This window comes from Argopecten irradians, chromosome 4 (assembly GCF_041381155.1).
Source record: "Argopecten irradians isolate NY chromosome 4, Ai_NY, whole genome shotgun sequence".
In the NCBI taxonomy this organism is placed as follows: Eukaryota; Metazoa; Mollusca; class Bivalvia; order Pectinida; family Pectinidae; genus Argopecten; species Argopecten irradians.
In genome coordinates this window covers 9,277,928-9,293,707 of record NC_091137.1, presented here as the reverse complement: position 1 = coordinate 9,293,707, position 15,780 = coordinate 9,277,928, and the positions used below count along the sequence as shown (strand labels likewise).

The window sequence follows — 15,780 nt, the reverse complement described above, 5'->3', positions numbered from 1 at the left end:
GGCAAAAAGTTTTTGACCTTAAGGGCAAAAGATTTATTGACCTTAAGGGCAAAAGATTTATTTACCTTAAGGTTAAAAAAAGTTTTTTGACTTAAGGGCAAAAGATTTATTTACCTTAAGGGTTTTTGACCTTAAGGGAGATTTATTTACCTTAAGGGAAAAGATTTATTGACAAGGGCTAAAGATTTTTTGAACTTAAGGGCAAAAGATTTATTTACATTAAGGGAAAAGATTTATTTACCTTAAGCAAGGGCTAAAGATTTCTTGAATATACATGTGAAGTTACAATATATAATGTAGCAATATAATTATAACTAGATAGACTTCTAGTGTCAATAAATGAACAATTTTGAAAACAATTTTGTTAAATTATTTTAAGGGATTTTTAATTTTCATCAGTTGTTTTGTGTTTTCATTGTTTTTTTTCAACTTTTAAAGGTTCAGTATGTGGACAAGTCCATTATGTGATTAGGGGTATGAATGGCATAGTGACTTCTACAGATTAATTATTTGCCATTATGTACATTTAACCTTAAGGGCAAAAGATTTGACCTTAAGGGCAAAAGATTTGACCTTAAGGGCAAAAAAGTTTTTTGACCTTAAGGTCAAATCTTTTGCCCTTAAGGTGAAATGTACATAATGGCAAAAAACATTTTTTGCCCTTAAGGTCAAAAGATTTGACCTTAAGTATTGTGTGTATTTTATGACAAAACGGCGTGCCATACACTCACCGTGCACCGAAACAGTGGTGCCTCAGTAAAACTGAGACGGTCAACTCGTTTGAGAACTGGCGGCAGAACATTTTATATACTTTGTCATTGGATGCAAACTTTGCTCCATTCCTGAGTGATGGTGTGAGATGGGAAAAAAAGTCTAGGGCAGCACCTCATAGGGGGTTCACCAATGATGCCCACCCGATACTAGAAAATCAACGCCGAACGCGCGAGCAAAAGGTTGCTCATCTGGAGCTTATGCTCGGCCAAATAGCAAATTATTGTCCAGTGATATCGCGAAACACACTCATTAAAAACTCCACGTCTATGGACTTTATTTGGCAGCAAATAAGATTACATTTTGGCTTTCAATCAACCGGGGCCCATCTCATAGACTTTTGTGATATCAAGTTGGAACCAAACGAGCGACCGGAAGATCTGTATCAACGCCTTATGGCATTCTCTGAGGACAATCTCCTTCGTAGGGAAAAAATCATTGGAATAGTTTACCTGGACTCCACGTCACAAACATATCAAAGGACCACAGGGCCATGTATAGTTTCTATATGAAAAAATAGCCAGAAATACATATGAATTAACATTTTACTTGCTATTTTTTCATATAGAAACTATACATGGCCCTGTGAAAGGACCAAACATCAATATACAACATCTTACAAACAGTAAGATAAATAGCACTCACAGTTGTGGTCATCCAAAGTTGTAACTGAGCTACACTTCAACAACAGGCCCATGGGGCCTAACAGTCACCTGACATATACAAATTTTAATGTCATATCAAGGGGTGAACTTTTTAGAGACAATGATATTACAAAGGGCAATAACTCCAATTTTCTGTCAACTAATTCCAATCTGGTTTGATAGTTTCATTATCTTCAATGAAAATTTACCCAAGGTTTCATGTTCACAGTCTAATACACTTATGTGATTGCAAAGGGCAATAACTCTGTTAGTTAAGCCCCGGTCACACATTCACGGATCACCTCGCCTGCTTAGCTAGCTACGGATCACAGATATCTGAGAATGAGTTACACATTATATAATTATGGGCCCACCGGAGTGCCCTAAGAATATTTTTATACGTTTTAGTGGTCTAGATAAAAAAAACCCGGTAAAAATCACACTCTACATATCAGAGGGACGATGGTCCCAAACCACGGATGACCATATTTGTAAAAAGTATTTAAATGAGTATTTGAGAGACTGTATCTCATTGGTGGACCAATCAAAAAACTACAGTACCCGCTTCCGGTTTTGAATAACATCTGTTATCGCCGCCATATTGCCTACGCTTCGTAGTATGCCTAGACTGAGGATAGCATCATAACGTCTTACGTTATGCCAGAAGCCATGCCTGTATCAACAGCTAGCCAAGCGTTAAGTCGTTGAACAGAGGTAAGCGAATGAAACAGTATTTCGAAATCCCTGCGATGTACTGTACAGTTAAGGGACAAGTACAAATGTACCTGTCTCTATACTGTTGTTTTCCTCAAAAAAATAAAATGGACGAAAATTTACCTATGAAAGATGTTGAATATCAATGTTTAATGACACTGCTACATGTATACCAAGTAGGTCTTATGTCTATGTAAGCCTTAAAACTGACAATGCAAGTTAAAAACCAAGCATTTGAAATTAAAAAAATATATAATGATTCATGAAATACTTTTCGAAAATTATTTCTGAGACAGTGTCCTATCCAAGGTAGTGGCAGCCATTTTTCTTTTTGCTCTGCTTAAATTAGTTACCTTCACTGGCCAACCCACTATATAAAGCACGGGACTTGACACACGTGCGTCTAGCCCGAGAGACTCTGGCCCCGACACCAGACTTGGACATTATGGCAGATAGATGTCTGGCGTAGGGCCAGAGCGCAGTAGTACTCGAAAACCTGGAATAAGCCGACACCGTTCGGTATCGGGTCAGGTCATCTCCGATTCAGCCAGTTTTGTAAACATTACTGCCGAGAAGCGTCCCTTACTTTGGTCTTTTCAACAAATGAATATTTTTTCTACCCATACCAATCCATTTTACCACGCATGCATCTCATATTATCTCAATACAGTAGCTTCTTTTCCGCAGTTTGAAATTTCCCTCCTCGCCGTCGCCATTTTCTCATATTATGCAAAGCTACTGTATTGAGATGATATGAGATGCATGCATGGTAAAATGGATTGGTATGGATAGAAAAAATATTCATTTGTTGAAAAGACGAAGGAAATGGACGCTTCTCGGCGGTAATGTTTTGTAAGCAGTCTGAATCGGAGATGGGCTTATTCCAGGTTTTCGAGTACTACTGCGCTCTGGCCCTACGCCAGATATCTATCTGTCATAATGTCTAAGTCTGGTGTCAGGGCCAGAGTATCTCGGGCTAACGTGCGTCATTCTAAACATATCTTGTCTCAGGTACACATGCCCCTATATTGCAAATAACAATGTCAAACTGAAAATTAAACACTGCACTCACCTGACAAGGTTTAATCATATAGTTAAGTAATACATGAATGTGTTGTCAGCTAGATCCCAAATGGGCCATATTCACGTACCACGTGATACCTGATAACGCACGTGATACCCGATAACCCACGTGATACCCGATAATGTTTGTGCGGGACTAGCATCTCCAGTGGTGATGGAATGTCACTCTTTGTAATCTTCCTGCTGAAATGTCTATTCACTTGACAACGTGTGAAATTTTGATTTTGACAAACATCTAAATAAAAGCTTAGAGGAGTTGACATGTTTTTTTGCTAAAACAAGCCCTATACAGAATTATAGATAATGACTTTGTTTACGTATTAGTAGGCGGTACGGTGACACCCTTATATCCCTACGGCCCAATAGTCCGAAGGTCCGTTAGTCCGAAGGCCCAATAGTCCGAAGGCTCAATGGTCCGAAGGCCCATTAGTCCGAAAATTAGTAAATATTGCAAGTTATAGAGTTGTTATAATTAACGTATTTTGACGAAAACATTTTTCGGCGCTGCTGATCTGACAATTTCCATGGACAGCAAGTTGTCATTTCTTCATGGAGCAATGCCAGGTCAAAATTACATCAAAATAAAAAAAAAAAAAAATAAAAATTAAAAAAAAATTAAAATAACATTTTATAGGATATCTCACAAGCATACATTCTATGGATTATCTTACAAACATGCAAACTCCGATTGTTAGCCTTTTGTACACTGTATTGCATTAGGATTAACATTGCTTCATGAATAAATGATGTATATAATCAAATCTTACCGAAAAATGACTTTTATTATACCTGTAAACGTCGTTATATTGTACAATATATACATGTATTTAACGATTTATTTTTGCTTCCCCATTCTTTGAATTGTTTATTCTACCCATAATGATGGAAATGGTCTGCATAATGATATTTTTTGGGGGAAATATTAAACAGGATTGCATTGTACATATAAAAATTATACTCTTTAATATCGGATACGTTTATGTATTTCAAGATTATGCTCTTTTTGAAAATGCGCTACATTTCATTGTTTCATATCATTTTCCGTATCAATTCTATACATATTGTATATAGTCACATACATGTAAGTATACCTTAGCAAGTTTACAACAAATCTTTTGCTTCGAAAACTGTAATAAACGTTTGTTTCATTTCAAGTACTGTTCGCATATAAATCCCAATTATATTATCTGTTTTCGGACTATCGGGCCTTCGGACTAACGGGCCTTAGGACTAATGGGCCTTCGGACTGACGGGCCTTCGGACTATTGGGCCGTAGGGATATAAGGCGGTCACCGGCGGTACACAGTGGACAACTGCTAGGTGTATATGTACATGTATAGACTGATCATGAGCGCACGTGTGTCAATTCACACGCTTTATATAGGGGTCAGTGAGCGCGTCTGAATGTAAAACAGATATGGCTGCCCTTGAATGGGGAATGTCTCAAAGGATTCTTGAAATACAAGTATACTTGTTTTCCCTTTAATAACGTTACTAATCTTAACTATGATTTTTTTCACATCAGAGTAGACCTACTGTAGGCTACATTGTGAATCTGATTATAATCATGAAATGTTACTTAACAGGATTGAGGAAAGGTGAAAATGTACCGTCCAGGACCTAGCCGGATGTAGCTGCAATATTGTAGCTCAAAAGACTTTTAGACAGATAATAGTGTCGTCTTTAGAGCTACGATTGGTGCCTATTACTGCTAATGGAGCAAGTAATGATTATGCAAATCATTATTAAATCGTTGCTATCTGCTTTAGGGTTGTTGGGCAGGACCAGAAGGACAGCAGTGCAGTGCTATGCTAAGGCAGCAGAACGATCTTCATGCGGGGTGTGGATGAAGAAGGACACCAGTATCTTCTGTTATTTGGTATCTAAATTGTTGTAGTTTTCATATTTAGTATATCCCTAACTTAATTGTATAGACAGTTTTTGTCTATGAAACTAATGAGCATCCTCGAACAAACTTAATATTGACTGAGAATATGTCTGCACTTCCTATACTTTAGGAGAAGTATAAAGTTTGTTCAAGGATGCGCTCTATGGTTTCTAAAACAACAACATATAAAAAATCGCAAAAATTGTCAAAATTTCCACATTTGCATAATTAATGGTTACCATGGTAACTTCATCTGCAAAATTAAAAAACAGTCATCATAGATGAATTAGGGATATACTAAATATTTAGAATACAACAAATGAACAGGTTTGAAAATTTGATGGATTTGGGGGCCAAAAAGGGCCCAAACCATACATAGTCCTTTGATACCCAGAATCCTGACATAAAGGGGAGTTGAGCAAACTATATAGGGTTCTGCAATGTCCCCTGTTAATGGAGTTATTACTAAATTTGTGTAGCAGGGGGTATTAGTCGTCCACTCTGGCGACAGTTCTAGTTGTTGTAAGTAAATTAAGCCTGATAATGTGTTTCTGTTAGATACACTTTATAAAATTAAATTTTGTGAATTTTGAACATTTAAATGGCTAGAAAATGTGTTTTGTGGAAAGAAAATACAATTTTATTCCCAGCAAAAATCACATTGAAGTGTATATTTCTTTGTTTGCAGGTGAACATGACAATAGCCATTTGTTTAACTTCGGCCAAAAATATGGAACCACACTGTAAACATCACATCAATGTCATCGGTCCAGCTCTCATCAGTTGTCTAGGAGACAGTAAGGTAAAGGACAAAGTGTAGGAGACCGTAAGATAAAGGTCAAAGAGTAGGGGACTCTAAGGTAAAGGTCAAAGTGAAGGAGATTGTAAGGTAAAGGTCGAAGTGTAGGGGACAGTAAGGTAAAGGTCAAAGTATAGTGCACTTTAAGGTTAAGGTCAAAATGTAGGGGACTGTAAGGTAAAGGTCAAAGTGAAGGAGACTGTAAGGTAAAGGTCAAAGTTTAGCGGACAGTAAGGTAATGGTCAAAGTGTAGGGAACTGCAAGGTAAAGGTCAAAGTGAAGGAGACTGTAAGGTAAAGGTCAAAGTGTAGGGGACAGTAAGGTAACAGTCAAAGTGTAGGGAACTGTAAGGTTAAGGTCAAAGTGTAGAGAACTGCAAGGTAAAGGTCAAAATGTAGGGGACAGTAAGGTAACCGTCAAAGTGTAGGGCACTGTAAGGTTAAGGTCAAAGTGTAGGGCACGGTAAGGTTTAGGTCAAAGTATAGTGTAGGGGACAGTAAGGTAATGGTCAAAGTGTAGGGAACTGCAAGGTAAAGGTCAAAGTGTAGGGCACTTTAAGGTATAAGTCAAAGTTTAGGGCACTGTGAGGTAAAGGTCAAAGTGTAAGGGACAGTAAGGTAAAGTTCAAAGTGTAGGGGACAGTAAGGTAAAGGTCAAAGTGTAGGGCACTGCAAGGTAAAGGTCAAAGTGTAGGGAACTGCAAGGTAAAGGTCAAAGTGTAGGGCACTGCAAGGTTAAGGTCAAAGTGTAGGGCACTGCAAAGTAAAGGTCAAAGTGTAGGGGACAGTAAGTTAAAGGTCAAAGTGTAGGGGACAGTAAGTTAAAGGTCAAAGTGTAGGGCATGGTAAGGTTAAGGTCAAAGTGTAGGGCACTGCAATGTAAAGGTCAAGGTGTAGAGGACAGTAAGGTTAAGGTCGAAGTATAGTGTAGGAGACAGTAAGGTAATGGTCAAAGTATAGTGCACTTTAAGGTTAAGGTCAAAATGTAGGGGACTGTAAGGTAAAGGTCAAAGTGAAGGAGACTGTAAGATAAAGGTCAAAGAGTAGGGGACTCTAAGGTAAAGGTCAAAGTGAAGGAGACTGTAAGGTAAAGGTCAAAGTGTAGCGGACAGTAAGGTAACAGTCAAAGTGTAGGGAACTGTAAGGTTAAGGTCAAAGTGTAGAGAACTGCAAGGTAAAGGTCAAAATGTAGGGGACAGTAAGGTAACCGTCAAAGTGTAGGGCACTGTAATGTTAAGGTCAAAGTGTAGGGCACGGTAAGGTTTAGGTCAAAGTATAGTGTAGGGGACAGTAAGGTAATGGTCAAAGTGTAGGGAACTGCAAGGTAAAGGTCAAAGTGTAGGGCACTTTAAGGTATAAGTCAAAGTTTAGGGCACTGTGAGGTAAAGGTCAAAGTGTAAGGGACAGTAAGGTAAAGGTCAAAGTGTAGGGCACTGCAAGGTAAAGGTCAAAGTGTAGGGAACTGCAAGGTAAAAGTCAAAGTGTAGGGCACTGCAAGGTAAAGGTCAAAGTGTAGGGCACTGCAAGGTAAAGGTCAAAGTGTAGGGGACAGTAAGTTAAAGGTCAAAGTGTAGGGGACAGTAAGTTAAAGGTCAAAGTGTAGGGCATGGTAAGGTTAAGGTCAAAGTGTAGGGCACTGTAAGGTTAAGGTCAAAGTGTAGGGCACTGTAAGGTTAAGGTCAAAGTGTAGTGTAGGGGACAGTAAGGTTAAGGTCGAAGTATAGTGTAGGGGACAGTAAGGTAATGGTCAAAGTTTTTATTAGTTTAACGTCCTATTAACAGCCAGGGTCATTTAAGGACGTGCCAGGTTTGTTGGTGGAGGAAAGCCGGAGTACCCGGAGAAAAACCACCGACCAGCGGTCAGTACCTGGCAACTGCCCCACATGGGATTCGAACTCGCGACCCAGAGGTGGAGGGCATGTGGTAATATGTCGGTACATCTTAACCACTCGGCCACCGCGGCCCCAATGGTCAAAGTGTAGGGAACTGCAAAGTAAAGGTCAAAGTGTAGGGCACTGTAAGGTAAAGGTCAAAGTGTAGGGGACAGTAAAGTAAAGGTCAAAGTGTAGGGCACTGTAAGGTTAAGGTCAAAGTGTAGGGCACGGTAAAGTTAAGGTCAAAGTATAGGGGTCAGTAACGTAACGGTCAAAGTGTAGGGAACTGCAAAGTAAAGGTCAAAGTGTAGGGAACTGCAAAGTAAAGGTCAAAGTGTAGGGAACTGCAAGGTAAAGGTCAAAGTGTAGGGCATGGTAAGGTTAAGGTCAAAGTATAGTGCACTTTAAGGTAACAGTCAAAAGTGTAGGCGATTAACAAAATTAAGTCAGAATAACTATTGTAGCATTGTGACTCCTTTTATTATACCACCCGCAATGAAGTTAATGGGGTATACTGGAACTTTGTTCGGCAAACTCTTCCTAACTACTTGACAGATTTTGATTAAAGGTACATAAAACCCTGATATAAAGGGGATATAAGAAAACTATATTGGGTTCTGCAATTTCCTCTATTAATGGAGTTATTATTAATTTTGTGCAACAGGGAGTATTACTTGTTTACTCTGGTGACCGTTTTAGTTAGTCTACTCCTTTGTTACTTTACAGGTAAAATGAAAGAAGCCACCGGCTCCAACTAGAGGACTTATCACACATTCTGGGGATGACGAGGAGGACGAAGATGACAAGGAGACTGGTGAGGAAGGAGAAAGTAACGTGGCTGATCTCATACCAATGAATGATGTTTGGTAGGTAACTCTTGGTCAGTTCTTAATGAAGGTATGATTACTGTAAACCAAATTAATTAATTTGTACAAACAGAATTTACGAATTCAAAGTAAACTGATGCAAATATGTTTATAGAGGCACCAAGTAAGTGAATTTTGTTGGAGTCCGGCATGGCTACTGGTGTTTCCTTTTTAAGATTATCATTGTCAGTCTGTTGAGTTAAGATTGAAGTAAAGTGGATCTTAATTTTTTATCATTTAATTTACTGTCGACGCGGGATTACTTCGAAAGGCACAGGTGAAGTACTAACCAGACAGACAGAGGAAGTTCCTTTGATCACTAGAGGCACAAATTGAATGGGATAACATGCGCGTGGCGATTGGTCGAGTCTTGACTTCATAAGCCCCGCCCCATAAACAACACTGACAGCACATACACTGTTCATGTAAAACTCTTCAATTCAGTGATCACCGAGATGTGACGGCGTAGTACATGGCCTCTCAGTTTCGGTGTAGAACTTTACATATATACTGTATTGTAATGCCCCGTTTAATTTGAACCGACGGATAGTTCAAACACACATTTTTTTAGGGAAAAAAATCTTTAGTTAATCAGTTCGAACAAATGATCGGCAAATCGGCACAATGGGATCCTCATAAATGACGGTATTTTGATTATTGCCACAAAGATTTTTGAATTAAAGACTGAATAAATGATCATTATAATGCCTTTTACAACAGAAAATGAATTCAAATGAACATTTTAAGTAATAAATAAAATTATTTGCGCTGAAATATTGTGCACAAAACAGCACCCCAACAACGTACATATTGTAAACATGTGCCGTACGCTGGTTTGGGCAAGCCAGTTAGCCCTACGCGGTGTCATGTCAGCGAGAACGCTGGATATTCAGTTCCAGCCAAAACAATCCACTTGTTGGTAATATTTTAACAATGTAACCGTAAACGATACATACTTTTCATCAGTTTAAATCTGTATCTGTAGACGTAGACAATCTGCGATCGGGGGGTAGACAATCTGACAGTTCGATTGTGACCTAATTTTACGAACAGAATGTAAACATTTTCAGCAGTAGTTTCGTAAAAGCAACCGACTCTATTTATAATTAAAAAACATATGTTTAGTTACGAAATATAACAAAGAACTAATACTTAACTAGATTTTCTGTGGTTTACTGCCAGTAAATCATTACGGACGTCGTTGTAGATTCTAGGCCTCGATCAGCGGTGCTGTTTTGGGGCTTTGACTACACGCATGGCTTCTGTTACAAATTAATGCTCACGATAATAGAGAATTCGTCTTTCAGGTAAATCAGCAAAATGTGTGTTTTTTCCTTCAAATTTTCTGCTTTACGTCGCTTACGTCAGATATGTATCGGTACTGAAACTGATTTTTAAATACCGATTTCTTTTCTGAAGCTTATTTTTTGAGGAAATGGGCGTGTTTATAGAAATGCGTTGACCAATGAAAACAAGCGCTACATTCCCAGAATAAATTAACCACATTCGTGTGTATAGATGCACAGGTAACTAGTTCATCCACATATCGAGGAAGTAATGCAGCCATGCCTTTCAAAGTAATCCCGCGTCGACAGTAATAGTTCTTTAGTGCACCATTTTGGGACTTACTTGTTGCCATGAATAACATTTTTTTTTAAAAAGGTCATTCTTATCATCTTTATTTGTTTCTATTGCAATAATCAATATACATGTAAGTTATATATTGTGTTTATCAACCCTCAGATTATTTTATAAACATACATAACTATGATTAGCTTATTAATAATCACCTTTTGAACAACTGAGCCTTGATCATTAGACCTAACCGATATACTTCTAGAAGTTCCTTGAAAATTCATAAAATGACATAATAATATCAATCATTTCATATTTTCATTAACTAACAAAAAAACTCCTGAAATCAGATATTTCATTATATTTTATTCAGAATAAAACTGTCTTTTGTGTAACAGCTGACTTGAATATGATATTGGATTACAGATATCCTAAATATAAGGTGGCAATGTGGTGTTCACTTATCGCTAGACAATTTTTACTCTCATTACAGAATGTTGTGATCGTGATCATGACGTCATGCTAACCAGATCTCTTCAATGAAAAAGGCACTACAGCCAAAGACATCAGTAGAGGTGAAGTTACTTTACAATATTGTAAATTTGAGATATGTCTGTTGATCACTACCAGGTCAATATCTCACTAGACCAGATGCATTAATTTATTAGCTCACCTGGTCCGAAGGACGAAGGTGAGCTAATGCCATACCATGGCATCCGTCGTCCGTCCGTCCGCCAACAATCGACTTCTTCTCCATAACCGCTGGTCGGAATTCAACAAAATTTGACTGGTAGCATCCTTATGGGTTAATGACTGAAAATTGTACAAAAAATTGGGCTGACCCCCCAGGGGCCTGAGGGGCGGGGCCTGAGGGGTGGGGCCAAAAGGGGCTAATTTGGCTATTTCCATATAAACGACTTCTTCTCTGACACTAAGCATGGGATAGCATCCATACTGCAATGGTAGCATCCTTATAGGGTGGGGATTCAAAATTGTACAAACGATGGGGCTGACCCCCAGGGGCCTGAGGGGCGGGGTCAAAAGGGGTCAATTTGGCTATTTCCATATAAACAAGTTCTTCTCTGAAACTAAGCATGGGATAGCACTCATAATGCAATGGTAGCATCCTTATAGGGTGGGGATTCAAAATTGTACAAACGATGGGGCTGACCCCCCAGGGGCCTGAGGGGCGGGGCCAAAATGGGTCAATTTGGCTATTTCCATATAAACGACTTCTTCTCTGAAACTAAGCATGGGATAACACTCATAGTGCAATGGTAGCATTCTTAAGGTGAGGATTCAAAATTGTACAAATGATGGGGCTGACCCCCGGGGCCTTAGGCGCGGGGCCAAAAAGGTTAATAAGGCTACTATTTTCATAAAAATTACTTCCTCTCTGAAACTATGTATTGGATAGCATATTCGTATGGTATCTATAGCATCATTATATGGTTGGGATTCAAAATTAAACAAATCATGGAGTCAATTTTGCTATTTTCCTAATTGTAAAAGTCTTTGTGATTTTTGAATCACTAATTACTAAATTACAGAATTACTCAAAAAAAAAAAAAAACAGGTGAGCGATACAGGCCCTCTGGGCCTCTTGTTGATAGTTATCTATACTTGTAGTTAAATTGACTGAATTTATTTATAAGTATTTATACAAATTCCATTACCTGTGGATGCCATCAGGAAAGTCACTAGTCACAGCAGTAACATATCACTCACACACAGCATGTTATAGACCATGTTTCTGACAAAGCCTAATTGGTGTAGCTCAAGCTGGTATGGATGTATCATTTAATCATAACGCATTTTATGACAAAAACATTGGAAAGTCATGTATTACAACACATATCAGGTAAAACTTGTTATGCAGAATGTATATTTATATGTTAATTGATAATTTGGAAAGGACTTGCATGTAAATGGGCATAGCCTAGGCCTCAGATGTCCAATCCATCTGATGTACATTTGTAAATAAAAACGACGAAATCTTCTTGAAATTGAAATACATTGTCATGTACTAGGTAAACAAGCTTACCTGTATCATGGATATCGGAAATATTGCTTGCTTTCATTAAGAGATTTTACATTTTATCTTTTATCTTTGAATGCACAGAAAATCTTCAGACTCTGGAAGAATGGCGACAGGAGATGCTTGGGAAAATTACATCACCAGTTTACTGATCTACATCTATGTCCTGCCCATTTGGTAAGTAACTTAAATTGTATTGAATGTAGATGAAATAATTTTGTTCTTATACCCCCTGCAATGAAGTTAGGGCTATACGCTGGAATCAACTTCCCTGGATGTCTGTCCTTATGTCTGGATGTCTGTCATCTGCAAATGTTGTCCGTACAACTCCTCCTGAACTGGACCAATTCTGATGAAAATTCACAATAATGTGTAGATATAAAAGAACACTTATTTTCCCAAACTTTTGATTGCCAAGGTAACCAAGTCAATATACACAGGTTTTGTAATATAGGCAATAACTTTAGACTTTGAATCAATTTTGTAACAGATGGATGTCTATTAATTACCACATCACATGGTTTAATAATAACAATGGATACCTTGGAAACACAATATAAATATATCACATACACAGCCTCCCAAAACATACAGACATTCACACACACAACACATTGTACACAGGCGAGGCTGTCCTTACATTACCTGATAGCTGTTAATAAGACATTAAGTCTAATAAACCAAATCAAACCATGGAAACAAAAGAGAGGCTTCTGGTTGATCATATATAAATGAAGATATTGTCCGATTAAGCCACAGAGTTTTTGAAAGGATGACAAATACAATGGCTGTCATTTGGTTGTCATTGTTACCAAATGAAATGTCAAAATGAACATAATTGAACTTTATCCATGGATTAAAACAACATTTGGTTGCTATGTTCCCAAATGAGTGGTAGCGGGGATATTAGTTAACCATTTGCTTGCAGTGCTAGTTATAACTATAAAAATGTTTTGTGTGCTTGTTGGTTATTAGGTTGCTTAGAATATGCTTTATTGTATTTCCTTTTAATGCTCATGAGCCACTATGGATAAAAACTATTGAATTGAACTCTTCCTTTTGTCAACATCAGTATACCTATACATAATTTAATTATTTATTTATTTATTTATTTATTTACAAGTGTGCCAGATTTGAAGTGCTTCTGGATGAACATTGCAAGCTTCCTAAGACTGACACCACCCTTTGCTGAAGTTGAAAATTTTGTTCAGGAGCAGTCTACTAGGGTGATCAATGGGAGGTCAATTAAGAAATGTGGCTCAAGGATGTTTCAGAGGATTCCATTGAAGAAAGGAGTAACACATTTGGTCTTTGTTCAAAACTGTAAATGTATATTATGTTACATTATATGGCAAATACAAATAGTATGAATGCTCACATAGTCACAATTCACCCAGAATTACATTTGGTTAATTTCAGAATAATGTCAAGGACAAATTTCTTAAAAATAACACAGTTGGTTAAAAAATTGTACAACAGAAACGTAAAACTATTTCTGAAGAAATTTGATTTACACAATGGATGAAGCCTGGGTGGATAATGTTATCTGTACTTTAAACAAGATATCAAGAAGAAAAGATACAGGGCTATAAAGAAATTTTTGCAGAGTCTTAAAGAAAAATGTTGTTGTCCAGTGACAGCAAATTTCTTATCAATTTTGAAGAGAAGGTGTATTTTCTTTGGCAACATGTCTCTGTTGTATAGACTGGGTGTTTAATGTCATTCCTGTTTATTCAAAAGCTGACATAGATTTTCCAAGATTCAACATTTTTTTAGTCCCTATCTGATTCAAATTGTCTAATGTCCATGATCTGTTCATCCGTTCTTCCTTCTGTCCTTCCCTCCATATTAAACAATTCTTGTTATAGCTATTTCTCAGAAAATACATAAGAGATCTATCTCAAATTTCATATTTAGGTTTGCCTTAGTGCCTAGTTGTGCATATTGTATTTTAGGACTGATTGGATAACAAGATGGCCGACTGGCAGCCATCTTGGATTTTGACAATTATCGCTATTTCTCAGAAAGTATTGAAGGTATCTTTCTCTAATTGGGTATATTGGTTCCCCTTGGTGCCTTTTTGTATTTTGTATTTTGACCAATGCAAGATGGCAGACTGGCAGCCATCTTGGATTTTGCCATAGCACTATTTCTCAGATAATGCTGAAGGAATTTTTCTCATATTGCATATGTAAATTCTTCTTGGTGTCTAGTTGTACACATTGCATATTGGGTCTGATCAAAAACAAGATGCCGCCAGGCAGCCTTCTTGGAATTCAACAATTTATGAAGTTTTATTGGTATTTCTCAGGAAATACTGAAGGAAACTCTCAAATTTGATATGTAGGTTTATTTTTTATTTTAAAAATATTTTATTAAATCAAAGAGATTCAATTTTGGATCGGGCAGCAGACAAAGCCTATATATGCCCTCTCCACATGATTACATGCATATGTACTGTATAAAGAAGCATATTTTAAGAGCATATCTTTACTAATAAAAGCATACTGTATACTACATGGATATTTCCTCTTAATTTCGCTATTGGTATGCATGTAACTTTCACAGTGTTGTTATTTTCCCGATAGATAATTAGCAAAATTTCCCCCTCACGAAAATGTCCACGTTTACAGTATTGGCACTGGACTGGATCTATAAAATAACATTTAATAGTTTGAATTTTTTAATAATTAAGTTATTCATAGTTATTTACATATGTATATAATAGAAGAAATTACCTAAAGCTAAGAACAATTAACATGCATATCTTCCTGTTGTATTAAACTTTCATTAATAACGGTATTAATTGATCTGTATTAAAAGAAAAGCAGAAAAAATATATGTTGAATATTTGGTTTTAAGGCAAATTTTGTGTTATAGGTTATTACTGGAATCGGGTTGTCCGTCTGTCCGTCCGTCCGTCCGTCCGTCCGTCCATTTGTCTGTCCATCTGTAGATGCAACTTTGTCCTGCAAACTCCTCCTAAACTACTTGACAGATTTTGATAAAATTTGGTGCACAGAACCCTGACATAAAGGGGAATTGAATAAACTATATTGGGTTCTGATATGTCCCCTATTAATGGAGTTATTACTAAATTTGTGCAGCGGGGGTTATTAGTTGTCCACTCTAGATCTGGCGACAGTTCTAGTTTCACCAATTTTAGCATAGGCTCTAAATACATTTCATTGACACAAACTTCAACTTTTAGTGATACTCGAAATAATTTTAGATAAAACTGGAGTCAGCATGTGCTGGTACATGTATTAAATTCAGATTATCTAGCTGCTGAAAATTGAAACTTTTTCAACAGATATTTTGCATCAGCCCTGGTCATAGATCATAGTTTTTTTCTGCCATATTTTATTTTAAAAGTTATTTACCATACAATCGTATTTACTGAGTCAGGATGAAGGAGAGGGGTGCTTTCAAAGTATTTATACATTTTGCGGTGATACATAACTTAATATGTGCGTTATTATTACATTATGTATTATTTAATAAACTATAATTAAAACTTCTTACATAG

The 15,780-nt window shown here is 37.2% G+C and overlaps 1 long non-coding RNA gene across 1 annotated transcript; it reads left to right on the top strand.

Moving 5' to 3' along the window:
* Positions 1-607: 607 nt before the first annotated feature.
* On the top strand, positions 608-15,780 carry LOC138320535 (uncharacterized). The gene is made up of 7 exons (XR_011208208.1): positions 608-2,129; positions 4,982-5,091; positions 5,789-5,902; positions 8,499-8,638; positions 10,707-10,788; positions 12,336-12,428; positions 13,375-15,780. It is a non-coding gene; the product is annotated as an uncharacterized lncRNA (long non-coding RNA).